Source organism: Ictidomys tridecemlineatus, chromosome 14 (genome assembly GCF_052094955.1).
Source record: "Ictidomys tridecemlineatus isolate mIctTri1 chromosome 14, mIctTri1.hap1, whole genome shotgun sequence".
Classification (NCBI taxonomy): domain Eukaryota; kingdom Metazoa; phylum Chordata; class Mammalia; order Rodentia; family Sciuridae; genus Ictidomys; species Ictidomys tridecemlineatus.
The window spans coordinates 58,732,623-58,748,588 of NC_135490.1; the positions used below are offsets into that span (position 1 = coordinate 58,732,623).

At 35.8% G+C, this 15,966-nt stretch overlaps 1 pseudogene; it reads right to left on the reverse strand.

Moving 5' to 3' along the window:
• Nucleotides 1-6,383: 6,383 nt before the first annotated feature.
• LOC101965983 (cytochrome b5 pseudogene) lies at nt 6,384-6,723 on the reverse strand (annotated as a pseudogene).
• Between the last annotated feature and the right edge of the window lie 9,243 nt (nt 6,724-15,966).

Consider the following 15,966-nt stretch of genomic DNA (forward strand, 5'->3'; position numbering starts at 1 on the left):
TATCTTACCCATAGGGACATTGATCTATCCTTGGTGGTAAGCTCACTGAGGAGACTTAGCCTCTATTTAAATGATGGCAAATGCTCAATTGCTTCATGATTTGTAGAAGTGGATCAAACGAGGCAAGGTCAAGAGCTGTGCAAATTAAATAGGAGAATTAAAATAAAAAATCAAATTCTTAGATGCTTGAGTGATTTAATAAATTTGAAGGCTACCTATTTTATGTCAATGATGCAATGAGGCGGGGCACTTGAATGAAGCTGTTTCAGATCCTTTGAACTAGAGTTATGTATATGCTATTCAGCAACAGTTTTCAAACCAAAAATTATTTACATTTCTTCTGACTAAAAATGATATCAGAGTTTGTTTGGATTTTGATGGTTATGAACTCCTGTAGCTGAACAGGAGTCTACACTATCAAAAATGGAATCCTAATTTGGAAATTGTGTGGATGAGAGTTGTGTTAGTCTGGATTTTCCAGAGAAACAGAAACAACAGATGATGTGAGAAATGAGGAATTAGCACGCATCATTATAGAGGGAGAAAAGTCCAAGAAGATCCATGGTCCACATGCTGGAGGAACAGGACAGCTGATATGTAACCCTAGTTCGAATCTGAAGAAATGAAAACCAAGAGAGCTGATGGTGCAAGTTCAAGTCCAAGTTTGAGCCGAAGTCAGGAAGAGGCTGGCCAATAGCTCATTGTGGAGAGAGAGAGAGAGAGAGAGAGAGAGAGAGAGAGAGAGAGAGAGAGAGAGAGAGAGAGAGGGTGGGGGGATGGGAGGAGAGAGAGAGAGAGAGCTATCTTTTACTCTTGATTTTTATTCTATTCAGACCGTCAATGAATTGGATGAAACCCCACCCACTTTGGGGAAGAAAATCTACTTCTCTCAATCTTCAGATTCCATTGTTAATTTCATCAAGAAACAAACATTCTCATAGGCATTCCAGGAATTATGTGCCACCAAATATCTGGACACCTCATGTCCCAGCCAAGGTGACCTATAAAATTAATCATCATGAGGACATTTAAACACGTAGCAATATGTGCCTCCTCTGTAGTTTGTATTAAAATCCCTGGAAAACAATGTCTTGAAATTGTACCTATTACACAGTGGGGTGATATGATCCTGAAAATTGTGATCGCATAAGTCTATATCTTAGGTTATAAAACTACCCTAAAGAAAGAACTGTTTTGAGACAGGATAAATTTTAATCAGCTCTTCCTTTTATGTCTCCTCTGCCAATGTCTCAGACATTCCTTATTATAGATTCACATAATTTGGGAAAGTTGAAACAGTGCCCAGGATTCAGGGTAGTATATGAACCTACTAATCCTTTCAGTGGGCAATTGTGGTCTCTTTCTGTACACATTTGGGAGACAAGGTTCTCATGGCAGCAATTGCTACTGGTCCTGAATTTAATTATTACAAACTCTTGCATTAACAAGTGCAAATGCAGCTTCTGCAGGCCAAGAATATAGCCTTCAATCTGTTCCCAGGCTTAAAAATCACCAGTACCTTCAGAGGAGGAGGGCTCTTCATATCACTAGTGCTGCCATTTTGCAAATGTCAATGATTGCTCAATATGTCCCATGGAAGGTTTTGGCTCTGGGATCTGAAGGGAGAAAAATGACATTAGCTTTGTAGGCCCCTTTGTGTAGCATGCATGTTCTTTCTGCCTTCATGTCCATATCTCTTAGGAGCATTTTAAGCTCCTCTGGCAACTGAACATATTTCCTCCTGACTACAGGATATTAAAGGGTTATGTAAACAGAGAACCTGTGAAAGTAATTGAAAACAGAAAAGTTTAGTCAAAAAACCATTTGGAGTTCGGGGAGGGGGCTGGAAAGACAGTGTACAGTAGGGAATAATAGGAAGCACAATATCAGATATTAAATATTTTTATTTATTCCCCTCAGTGAATTTATTGAATGTGTGAACAGTTTTCTATGAAACCAAAGTGGCCAGCTAACCTGGTCAATGTAGTCAATTAGTACTGCCTTCTTTTCAGACGAGTTTTCTGATGTGCACATAAATCATGCAGGGTTGGCTACAAGCTTTTGGGCAGGTAAAAAATCTTGCAAAGGGGCTGGGGATGTGGCTCAAGCGGTAGCGCGCTCGCCTGGCATGTGTGCGGCCCGGGTTCGATCCTCAGCACCACATACCAACAAAGATGTTGTGTCCGCCAAAAACTAAAAAATAAATATTAAAATTCTCTCTCTCTCTCTCTCTCTCTATTTAAAAAAAAAATCTTGCAGAGAGCAGTGTTTTTGCCCTCTCAAAATGTACTATTTCCAGGGCTGTGTAGTTTTCTGTCACGGTGGGCTTAGAATGCAGATGAAATCTGTTGAAGTTTGAGGACCCCAAAGCAACAAAATTTGGATCTGGAAAATAATGGGCCTAGTAAAGGTGAATTCCATCGTTGGCCTCTATCAACCAGAGAGAAACCTGGAATATGAATAAGAAGGCTGAAACATACTTTTTCCTGCATGATTTTAAAGCAAGAGGTAATGATGTGTGATGTCCCGAGCCCGGGTCTTCCTGCCTCCTTCAGTCTCTTTTCTCCTCATCCTCCTTTGCAATTCTTGAAATTTTGTGCTTGTTTTGATCATTACCTCTACTTTTTAAGTAATTTGAGCAGTTACCTTACTACATTTTGCTCCACATATCCTTTCTGTATGCAGTTATGTTCGTTTTTATATTTTCTAGTTCCCTAGCATAATGAATTATGCATATATTTTGCAAGTGAATGAATGAAGGAAGGAATGTATACTTAACTCAGTTGGAACTGTAGTAGAGTGCGTTGTGGAGCAAGAAGTGACATTAAGAGTTCACTCTGGAATGTTGAATTGAATTTGAAGGTCAAAAAGCCATTTTTTTAAAACAAAATTTTCCTATGGTATATGGATGAACATTTTTTTTATTAATTCATTTATTTTAATTAATTATCTATGATAGCAAAATGCATTTTGATTCATTATACACAATTGCCGCACAACTTTTCATTTCTCTGGTCGTATATGATGTAGTGTCATACCATATGTGCAGTCATACATATACCTAGGGTAATGATGTCCATCTCATTCTACCATCTTACCTGGCCCCAAGAATCCTTCCCCACTTTGCCCAAATTCCTCCATTTGCCCTCCCCCCCCATTATGGGTAAGCATCCACTTATCAGAGAGAATATTAGGCTTTTGGATTTTGGGGATTGCCTTACTTTACTTAGCATGATATTTCCCAACTCCATCCATTTACTTGCAAATGCCATAATTTTATTCTCTTTTAATGCTGGTAAAAGAGAATAAAATTATTTCCATTGTGTATATATACCACAATTTCATTATCCATTCATCTATTGAAGAACATCTAGGTTGCTTCCACAGTTTAGCTGTTGTGAATTGAGTGCTATAAAAATTGATGTGACTGAGTGACTATAGTATGCTCATTTTAAGTCTTTTGGATATAGACCGAGAAGTGGGATAGCTGGGTCAAATGGTGGTTCCATTCCAGGTTTTCTAAAGAATCTCCATACTGCTTTCCATATTGGTTGCACTAATTTGCAGTCCCACCAGCAATGTATGAGTGTGGCTTTCCCCCACATCCTCGCTCACATTTACTGTTGTCTATATTCCTAATAATTGCCATTCTGATTGGCATGAGATGAAATCTTAGAGTAGTTTTGAATTGCATTTCCCCAATTACTAGAGATGTTGAACTTTTTTTTCATATATTTGTTGATTGAATGTGTATCTTCTTCTGAAAAGTGTTTGTTCAGCTCCTTAGCTCATTTATTGATTGGGTTATTTGTTTTTTTTTTTTTTTTAGTGTTAAGTTTTTTTGAGTTCTTTATGTATCATGGAGATTAGTGCTCTATCTGATGTGTGTGTGGCAAAAATTTGCTCCCTAAATGTAGACTCTTTGTTGACCTCCTTGATTGTTTCTTTTGCCGAGAAGAAGCTTTACAGTTTGAGTCCATCTCATTTATTAATTCTTGATTTTATTTCTTGCACTTTAGGAGTCTCCTTAAGGAAGTTGGGATCTAATCCAACATGATGAAGATTTGGGCCTACTGTTTCCTCTTTTATTAAGCGCAGGGTCTCTGGACTAATTCCTAAGTCCTTGATCCACTTTGAGTTGAATTTTGTGCGTGGTGAGAGATAGGGATTTATTTTCATTTTGTTGCATATGGATTTCCAGTTCTCCCAGCACCATTTGTTGAAGAGGAGGTTATCTTTTCTCCAATGTATGTTTTTGGCACCTTTGTCTAGTATGAGATAACTGTATTTGTATGGGTTTGTCTCTGTGTCTTCTATTCTGTACCATTGGTATACATGTCTATTTTGGTGTCAATACCATGCTGTTCTTGTTACTCTAGCTTTGTGTAAGTTCTGGTCTTGTGATGCCTCCTGCTTTACTCTTCTTGCTAAGGATTGCTTTGGCTATTCTGGGTCTCTTATTTTTCCAAATGAATTTCATGATTGATTTTTCTATTTCTATAAGAACTGATGTTGGGTTTTTAATTGGAATCCCATTGAATCTGTATGGCGCTTTGGGTAGTATGGCCATTTTGACAATATTAATTTGGCCTTCTTCAATTTCTTTCTTTAGTGCTCTGTAGTTTTATTGTAGTGATCTTTCACCTCTTTTGTTAAGTTGATTCCCAAGTATTTTATTTTATTTTTTTTTCAGACTATTGTGAATGGGGTAGTTTTCCTAATTTCTCTTTCAGAGGATTCATCACTGATATATAAAAACACATTTGATTTATGGGTATTGATTTTATATCCTGTTACTTTGCTGAATTCATTAATTAATTCTAGAAGTTTTCTGGAGTTTTTTGGATCCTCTAAGTATAGAATCATGTTGTCAGCAAATAATGATAGTTTGAATTCTTCTTTTTATTTCCCTTTAATTTCTTTCATCTAATTGTTCTGGCTAGAGTTTTAAGGACTCTGTTGAATAGAAGTGGTGAAAGAGGTCATCCCTGTCTTGTTCCAGTTTTTAGAGGAAATACTTCCAATTTTTCTTCATTTAGAATGATGTTGGCCTTGGATTTAGCCTAGCTAGCTTTTACAATGTTGAGGTATGTTCTTATTATCTCTAGTTTTTCTAGTGTTTTGAACATGAACGGGTGCTGTATTTTGTCAAAAGCTTTTCTGTATCAATTGATATAATCATATGATTCTTATCTTTAAGCCTATTGATGTGAAAAATTATAGTTATTGATTTCTGTATGTTGAACCAAATTTGCATCCCTGGAATTAACTTCACTTGATCATGGTGCACTATAATATGTTTTTGTATGTGATTTGACAATATTTTATTGAGAATTTTTACATCAACGTTCATCAGGGTCATTGGTCTGAATTTTCTTTCCTTGATATGTCTCTGCTTGGTTTTGGTATCAGGATGATACTAGCTTCATAGAGTGGGGTTGGAAGGGTTTCTTCCTTTTCTATTTCATAAAATAATTTCAGGAGTATTGGTATTAATTCTTCTTTATAGGTCTTGTAGAACTGTCTGGTCCCAGGCTTTTCTTGGTCTGTAGGCTTTTGATGGTGTCTTCTATTTCCTTGCTTGAAATTGATCTGTTTAAATTGTGTATGTCCTCTTGACTTAATTTGGGTTGATCATATTCCTCTAGAGATTTGTCGGTGTCTTCAATTTTCTATTTTACTGGAATACAAATTTTCAAAATAGTTTCCAATTGTCTTCTGTATTTCAATAGTGTCTGTCATGATATTTCCTTTTTCCTCACAAATTTTAGTAATTTGAGTTTTCTCTCTCCTTCTTTTTGTTAGGGTGGCTAAGGGTTTGTCAATTTTATTTATTTTTTCATAGAATCAGCTTTTTGTTTTGTCAATTTTTTTGAATTTTTTTTCTTTAATGTTGCTTTGAAAAATTCTGATTGGTTATATAGTACAATGGACTGCATGGCAATTCATATTGCACATATAGAGCACCATTTTTCATAAGGTGTATACAAAGTATACTCATACCATTCATGTCTTCATACATGTACTTTGTATAACTATGTTCACCTCATTCCACCATCATTTCTAAACCTATGCCCCCTCCCTTCCCCTCCTAAATAAGTAAATTATGCAGTGAGAAAACATCAAAACAGAGCTGATGAATAAAAAGGCACATTTGAAAAGTTTAAGAGTAGAAAGAACAGTTCTTTTCGTTTTGTTTCTAGTGTAGGAAGAAGAGGAACATATTAAAATTATTTTTTCAGGCAAAGGTTTCTGTCAGCTGAAGTAATTAACACTGTCTTCTTTTCTCCTTTTTCCAAAGCAGCCTTTTCCTTCTATGGCTTCTGAGAATTGTTCAGTCCTCTGCCATGTAGAGGTGATACATCAGGGCTACAGCCAGGGCTGGGATCACCCAGTTGGTCCATCAACTGGAATTAGACTCAACAGTAGTAATAAGAGATTCTGAAGGCTTGGCTAACTTAGATCTGTCATCTGGATGGAGCTCCCGGATGATGTATGTCTTGGACAGTTCTCTAGCATCAGTAGAGTGCCCGACATCCTCAAAGTTCTCCGCAGCATCACCCCCAGCTTGTTCTCTTAAGACTTCTTCTCCACCAGGATGCTCTTCCAGAAATTTAGTCAAAGCACCTTGTGGTGCAGGATCACCCAGGTGCTTTTGCTGTTGTGCTTCTGGATCTCTTCCAGGGTGTAGTACTTTACAGCCTTGTCCGACTGCTCGGCCATCTCGTACCAGTTGAGCCTCACGGGTGGAACACACACAGCCGATGCTGGTTATTTTAAAGTATCAGAATAATATCCATTATTTATCAGGTGGTTAGTATGTGCCCAATACAAAACACTTCATGAACTAGATTTCTTTTTCAAGTCATGTTTGTTGAGATATAATTTATATATGGTACAATTTACCCCATTTGGTTTTATAGTTATATGAATTTTGATAACACAAATATAAAAAATGACAACATATACATATGGATATACAGTGCTACCGTCAAGATACAGACTGTTACCTTGTTTTCCTTTACTTCCTTTTTTTAAACAAATAGAGAAATTGATTTTAATACATCTTTGTTTAACCCAATGGATTACCAACATAATTTGCAAAGAAAATAATTGTTAGTAAGATATTTCATGTTCATTTTTTTTGTTCTAGTAATTCTTTGGATTCTGATGTCAATTTAACACATAGCACACCACAATTCAGACTAGACACTTTTCAAATACTCAGTGGCCTCATGTAACCAGTGGCTGCCATATTGACTCCTTTCTCCATCTTTCACCTTTTGGTGAGACATATGCTGTAGGCTGCATGATAAGTCCCCTTGTTATGTGGTTTCTTATTGAATTCTATCATAAGAGGGCAACAAAGAGATAAACTTAGAATGAAAATAGTAGAGTGAGGTGTTTTATCCCTCCCTATAAGACTCTATTAGACTGTGAGTTGGTTTCTACATGCTTTGGGTGGGACTAACTTCAGTTATGTCAACTTCTCCTACAAGTTTTTCAAAATGGCTCTCTCTTATTTCACCTCCTACCTCTCCAAGTTTACAGAAGGAAAGGTGCTCCACAAAATTTGTTAGTTACCCTCAACCTTGCCCTTATCTTTATAAATACCATATTAAACAATTTTTACTTCGATTGATTTTTTTTTCATCCTCAAATCTTAAATAATGGCTTTTAAATTATAAGAGTAAAATGTACCTCATTTCATATCACAGGCAATGTATATACACATACCAAATTAATTATATTAAAATATAACATACAAAATGCTAAAACTTTTAAAGAACCTATTTGTAATTGTATAACTTTGTGAAGAGAAATGGAAAACAAAAAATATGAAATAAATAAAACCCTGAAAAATTAGATGATATTTAGTTAAAATTTTTATGTGTAAAAATTTATCAATAAGAGTTTAAAGAGACATGAATTGTATTATAGGTCATTTTTGTTTATTTTTGATATTTAGCTTGACTTGGTTTCTCCTTTGGTTGGCTTTGCCTTTATTGTAGTTCTTCCATTTGCAGATTTTCATTGTTGTTTTTTATTTCCTTCTCATAGAATATTTTGCCAAGAATGTTCTGTAGTGCAGGTTTTCTTGCTGTAAATTCTTTTAGCTTTTGTTTATCATGGAAGGTTTTTATTTTATTGTCAAGTTTGAAGCTTAATTTTTCTGGATATAAGATTCTTGGTTTGCATCCATTACCTTTTAGAGCTTGGTATATATTATTCCAGGATCTCCTGGCTTTGAGAGTCTGGGTTGAGAAATCTGCTGAAAATTGAATTGGTCTTCCCTTATAGATAATCTAATTTTTCTCTCCTGCAGCCTTTAAAATTCTATCCTTATTCTGTATTCTAGGCATTTTGATTATGTCTTGATGTAGATCCATTTAATTTTTTACATTTGGCGTCCTATTTGCCTCTTGTATTTGATTTTCCAGTTTATTCTTCATGCTTGGGAAATTTTCTGCTATTATTTCATTGAAGAGATTGTGCATTCCTTTGCTTTGAGTCTCTGAACCTTCCTCTATCCCAATAAATCTTAAATTTGGTCTTTTGATGGTATCCCATAATTCTTGGGTATTCTGTTCATGGTGAAGACACTGTGAGGTCAACTTTATTTTCAAGATTGTATATTTTGTCTTCATTGTCTGAAGTTCTGACTTCCAAGTGATCTAGTCTGTTGGTGACTTTATCTATTGAGTTTTTTATTCGCTTATTGTTTTTTTCATTTTGAGGATTTCTACTTTTTTTTTCAGTATCTCTATCTCTTTCTTGAAGTAATCTCTTGCAACTTGTATTTGCTCTCTTATCTCTTTGTTGGAGTGATTGATTTTTGCCTGTATCTGCTCACTTAGGTTGTTCTTTACTTCTGAAATAATTTTAGTTATGTATATTCTGAACTCCTTCTCTGACTTCTCACCTACTTCACTATCTATGGATTCTATTTTTGTAGTATCTTGGTTTGTTTGGGGCGCTTTCCTTCCTTGTTTTTTAATAATTTCTATCAGTCTTCCTCTCTTGTAGTGTAGATTCTAGGTATGACAGCTTCTGCCCTATAGTCTTATAGTGTGCCTATAGGTTACCAATACTTCACTCTTAAGGAAGAGATCAATATCACAGCACTCAATGTACCCAACATGCAGCCCTGTATCAGTTAGCATCTATTTTTACATTTACAGTTTTGTCACTATAATTAGAAATGATGAGTTTGATTATCTTCTACCTTATAGTCAATAGGTTTGCATAATAGTTTATAGTTTCTAATGGTAGAAGGGGCCCGGGGGGTTGGCTGAGATGTTTATGAGGTAGGATGTTAGAATATGGAGGTATTAGATTATATGACTAGTGAGAGGGTAATCATAAGAAGTTGGCTGTTAGTAGGAGAAACAAGACTCCCTATTGCCTTAGCAACAGGATAAATGTTAGCACCCCGAGTAGAGATACCTTTGGTGCGGCCAGGCCCACAGGGACCTTGATGATCTTTTTCAAGGATCTTATTGTTGTCCCTTGACCCAAGTGGTGATATCCCAGTTTTGTGGCGGTGGCAACCTCAAGCCTATATGTTAGGCTGTGGAGCCATGCTTTGGTGAATAAGGAACCCCAGCACAGGATGGCTTGCTGCGTATCTCTGGGCCCAAGACAGGTCTCTCCTCCCTATCTCCAGGCTGTGTGTGGCAGGGGGGGCCTCTCCTCCAGATCTCCTGAATTGTTTCTTTAGTTTCAATTTTATTGATTTCCACCCTGGTTTTAATTTTTTCCTGTCTTCTACTACTTTTGGTGTTGGTTTGTTCTTCTTTTTCTAGGGTTTTGAGCTGTAATGTCAGGTTGTTTTTTTTGTTGACTTTTTCTTTTTTTTTAAATGAATAACCTCCATACAATGTTCTTTCTCTTAGCATCATCTTCCTAGTGTCTCAGAGATTTTGATCATTGTATTGGAGTTCTCATTTACCTCTAAGATTTTTTTTTATCTCCTCCCTCATGTCTTCTGTTATGTGTCATTCAATAGTGTATTGTTTAGTCTCCAGGTGTTGGAGTAGCTTCTTTTAAAAATTTTATCATTAATTTCTAATTTCATTCCACTATGGTCAGAGAGAATGCAGGGTAGTATCTCTATTTTTTTTTTTGTATTTGCTGAAACTCGCTTTGTGGCATAACATATGGTCTATTTGGGAGGAGAATCCATGTGCTGCTGAGAAGAAAGTGTGTTCACTCCTTGATGGATGGAATATTCTATATATATCTGTTAAGCCCAAATTACTGATTGTATTATTGAGTTCTATAGTTTCTTTGTTTAGTTTTTGTTTGGAAGATTTATCCAGTGGTGAGAGAGTATTATTGTGTTGTGGTCTATTTTGTTTTTGTATTTGAGAAGGGTTTGTTTGGCATACATATATATCCCTTGTTTGGCGAATAGATATTTATGATTGTTATGTCTTGTTGATGTATGAGTCCCTTAAGCAGTATGACAGGTCCTTCTTTATCCCTTTTCACTAGCTTTGGTTTGAAGTCCACTTTATCTGATATGAGGATGGAAAACCCTGCTTTTTCACATGGTCCATGTGAGTGGTACGTTTTCTCCCACCCTTTCACCTTCAGTCGGTGAATGTCTTTTCCTGTGAGATGAGTCTCTTGAAGGCAACATATTGTTGGGTCTTTTTTAAAAATCCAATCTGTCAGTCTATGTCTTTTAATTGATGAAGTTAGGACTTTACATTCAGGTTATTATTGAAATATGATTTGTATTTCTGGACAGTTTGGTTTATTTTTGTTTTTTGTCTTGACTTAGTTCCTCCTTTGATTGGCCTTTTCTTCAATGTAGTTCCTCCCTTTGCTGATTTTCATTTCATCCTCCTGAAATATTTTGCTGAAGATGCTCTGTAGTGCAGGCTTTCTTGCTGTAAATTCTTTTACCTTTGTTTATCATGAAAGGTTTTTACTTTTTCATCAAATCTGAAGTTTAATTTTGCTGGATATAAGATTCTTGGTTGGCATCCATTTTCTTTCAGAGCTTGGTATATGTTGTTCCAGGATCTCCTGACTTTGAGGATCTGGGTTGAAAAATATGCTGAGATACAAATTGATCTCCCCCTATATGTGATCTGATTCCCCTCTCGTGGGCTTTAAGATTCTATTCTTATTCTGTATTCTAGGCATTTTCATTATAATATGCCTTGGTGTAGATCTGTTGTAATTTTGTACATTTGGTGTCTTGTAAGCCTCTTGTGTTTGCTTTTCCAACTCATTCTTCATGTTTGGGAAATTATCTCAGATTATCTCATTGAAGAGATTGTGCATCTTTTGGTTTGAATCTCTGTGTCTTCCTCTATCCCAATAAATCTTATATTTGGTCTTTTTGGTGCTATCCCATAATTCTTGAATGTTCTGTTCATGGTTTCTTACCACCCTTCACTGTGTGGTCAACTTTATTTTCCAGATTGTATACTTTGTCTTTATTATCTGACGTTCTGTCTTCCAAGTGATCTAGTATGTTGGTGATGCTTTCTGTTGAGTTTTTAATTTGGTTTATTGTTTTCTTTATTTCAAGGATTTCTAATTGTTTTTTAAATTTTTTTTTTCAGAATTTTTATCTCTTTCTTGAAGTAATCTTTGGTGACCTCTATTTGCTCCCTTATCTCTTTGTTGGAATGATAAATTTTTGCCTGTATTTGCTTATTTAAGTCATTCTTTAATCCACAGATCATTTTAATTACGTACATTCTGAACTCCTTCCCTGACATTTCATCAACTGTGCTGTCCATGGATTCTGTTTTATAGTGTCCTGGTTTGTTTGGGGCACTTTCTTCCCTTGTTTTTTTTTTTTTTTTCATGTTGTCCTTTCTTGCAGTGTGGATCTGAGGTATTAGAGTTTCTGCCCTATAATCTTATAGTATCCATGCAAATTATCAGTACCTCACCTTGGTGTTGGGCTTCCAGACCCTGCCAGTGTCCAAAGATGGATGCTCCTACAACTAAATGTGGTGCCAATGGAGGAGATAAATTGAGATAGCAGTATAGGTGTCCAAAGATGGATGCAACCTCTTTTAGAGATGGGACTGAAAGGGTGGGCTTCTGGCTCATTTTGGGATGCCTGTTCTGAGATGTAGCTGCTTCTGTGCTCTGTTGTTGCACCGTAGAGTCTACTGCAAAGGAAGGCCTATGGCAATGGCTGCAGTGTCCCAAGATGGAGGTAGGTTAGGCCAGGGTTTCCAGGTGGGTGGGTGTGGACCTGGGCCTAACCTGGGCCTGGGCTCCCATGCAGGTCAGCAGCAGTGGTCCTAGGCCTGGATCTGGATCTGATGTAGGTCGGCTGGTCAGCAGAGATGGTCCTGGGCTGGGGTCTAGGCTCTGGCATGGATCTGCTGGTCCATGAGGCAGACCTGGGCCTACCTGAACATTTATTCTTGAAAATGTTGGAGTAGCCATTTGTAACCTGTAAATTTATATAATGAGAGGGAAAAATTTCAAAAATTTAACACTTTTTTTTTCTAAATCAATTATTGTGCCAAATATGTCCTGCACTGTACATCCTACAATTTTCTTGTGAAACATCCATGTATGGTAAAAGATCTATAAAATTTATAAGTCTAGTTTAGAGAATGGTGGTTAAAGCCCAGATACCCACCCTTGATAAGATCTAAACTTTTACCATAGAAGCCTTGTGGTATTTTCCTTTAAGGCATCCTTCCTCTCCATTACAGCAACCACAGAATGTTGACTAAATCATTCTCTTGCTATTCTTCATAATTCTATATTTGTTTATATTTTAATTAACACTTATCTATGAATAAACAATAAACAATATGTTTAGTGTCTTCTAAATTGTATAATTTTTTTTCAGTGTACAGATTTGATAGAATAACATTAATTATTCCCAGATTTAACTTGAGATAAATCTCAATAAATGTCTCCAAGGTGTTTGAAAATATTATTATAAAATTTGTACAAAACATGAAAGGTATCAAAAATCCCCCCAAAGCCAAGGCACTCCTGAAAAAGTGGAATAAGGTATTTTTGGGGTGTGTTGTTGAGCTCTGTCTACCAGATGTCAAGATTTATTAGGAAGCTCATGTGATTAAGACTGTAATCTCTGCCCTGTAGCAGTGATGGGCAGGTGGGTCTATAGGATAGAATAGTTAAGCTAGAAAAAAATCCATGATTATGAAGTAACTTGATATATAAGTTACTTGGCAGACTACAAGGAAGAACAATGAATCACCCAGAAAATCATTATCCATATGGGCTAAAGAGAAAGTATGTCTCTACTTCAATTCACATACAATAATGCATTCCTATTGAATGAAAGATGAATATAAAAGTTAAGAAAGTCAAAACCATAAACATTTGAGAAAAAATATTGGAGGATATCTTTATGAAGTCTGGTTATGAATGATTTCTTTCAGAAGACTGATAAAAAAAGCACCAAATAGGAAAGAGTTGATTAATTCAATTGCATTAAGAATAAGAACTTCTGTTCCCTGGAAGAAGTCATAAAGAGACAAACGATAAGCTGAGAAAACAGATTTTTCGCAAATGTAATTGGCAAAGATTTAATAACCTGAACATGTAAAGACCTCCAATGAATCATTATGCAAAAGTTAAAAAAAAAAACTAAATTTAAAGGTGGGCAAAAGGTATGACTATAAATTTCAAAGAGGAAATCTATTACTCATAAACAGATAAAAAAGATGTTCAACCTTTTTAGTAATCAGTGTGATGCAAATTGACATCCCAATGAGACTTCATTTTATATCTTCCAGGTTGCCAAATTGAAGGACTTTCTACCAAATATTTGTGAGAAATAGAATAGGATCTTCTCATTCATTTCTGGTGGAGTGTAAAATAGTTGAAAACGATACTGTGTATTGCCACCTATATGTGTAAGCTAAAAAAGTTGCCCTTATAGAAGCAGAGAGTTAAATAGCAATTACCAGAAGCCAGGAAGGGTACAGGTAAGGGGAGATGAAGAGACGATGGTTGATGGCACAGAGGTGCAGGTGGACCAAGGGAATAACTTCCAATCATCTATGGCACAGTAGGGTAAATATAATCAAGAACAATTAATTGTTCATTTTAAAGTAGCTACTAGAGAGGATTTTGTATGTTCCTAACATGAAGAAATAAGTTTTCAAGGTGATAGATTATGCCAATTATTCTGGTCTGATCTTTATAAATTGTATAATGTATTGAAATGTCACAGTGTGCCTCATAGACATAAAAGTTATAATGTGTCAATTAAAATAATAAAAAATGAGTAGGGCACATGGTGCACTCCAGAAATCCCAGCCACTCAGGAGACTGAGACAGGAGGATTGCAAGTTTGAGGCCAGTCTCAACAATTTAGCAAACCCCTCAGGAATTTGGTGAGATCTTGTCTCAAAGTCAAAAAATAAAAAAAAAGGGGACTGTGGATATGGCTCAGTGGTAAAGGGCCCCAGGGTTCAATCCTCAGCATCAAAAATAAATACATAAATGAAATAAAAATTAAAACGTGTAAGCTCAGTACCTAAATGAACTAAAAATTAAAACATATAAGCGCAATGTGATACTTAACAAATGTACCATATTGCTTTTCTTTATTAATAGAAATAGAAGGCAGAGAAGGTTTCTAGTCCCTGGAATTATCAGATGCTCTTGGAACTCAGATTACCTGACAAGAAATGTTAATCTCGGGATTCATTCTCTGCTGGGTGAACTCTCAAAAGGTTTTCTGAAACTTGGTGTTTTTTTATGGATCAATTAGTTTTTTAGGAAAATGTGCAATTTCATATCTGAGAAATCTTTGGTGCTAATAAATGATTATGATGTATAAAATTAAAGTAGGCAACTTATTTTAAAAGTTATAACCTCCCCCAAAGAGACACACACACACACATTCTGTGGGAGCTGGACTTTTGGCCTTTAGGTTGTATAAAGTTAGGCATTGACTAGTGTGGAATAGACTCAATGGTGATAGTTAGGAGGTAACTTGCCAGTCACACTATCTGAGTTGGAAATCTAGTTCTTTCAAGGACCCTAAAACATTGACTTGATTTTATATTTCTTGTGGCATGTATGCTAGGAACAAAAATATCTGAAAAAAATCTTGATTTGATCTGAATATTCATTATTGGCAATAGTCTTGGTATTATCATTCATGTGGATATTTTCCATCTAGTAAATAAAGAATGATCATATGACAATCTAATTCTGTCATTCCTAGTGTCACTGAGAGCAGAAATTCTTATTATGGGAAAAAGGTGGAGAAGTAAATTAGAAGAGCTTATGTGATCCATTCAGTAGCAATGTACAGATGGAGATCTTGAAATATGATTTCCCACTAAAAGGAACTAAAGATAATTCAAAAGGTGGCAGATCTCAGGCATGAGACCGCAGATGTACAAAGTGAACTTGGAAAGTCTTGTCTGGGAAGATAGCAAGCAAGGCAGCTATTGAAACTCACTTGGGTTTTGTGAAGAAGTTTTGGGGCAAAATTTGAGGTTGGTCAAACATGGGGTAAATGAGCATCAGTAAGTATAGCTATAACAATTTGAAATGCATGTATAATTAAATCCATGAACTGACCATGAGTTTAAAATGATCCTGATAAAACAAATAGAACTGCTCATCACAGTGGGGTATTAGTGGATTCACTTAACAGTTTTAAAATGAGTACAAAAAAGGGAAATGATCAAGCATTTATTTATTTGGTTGTTCTCATAAATTATATCATTGGATAACTGAATAGCACAAGTAGGGAAATTAATCATTATAGAAATATTCCTGCTAATGAATAAAGAAGGAATGATGCAATTAGAATATCACCATTGAGCCACCCTAATGAACTACTGCATCTAAGCATTGAACATCAGTTGCTATTAACATTATAAAAAGAAGAAACAGGCATAATGCACTTCTAACTGAAGAATCATTGGATGAAGAAGTCTTACTAAAACAATCAAACCTGAGACTGATCAATCCACTAGA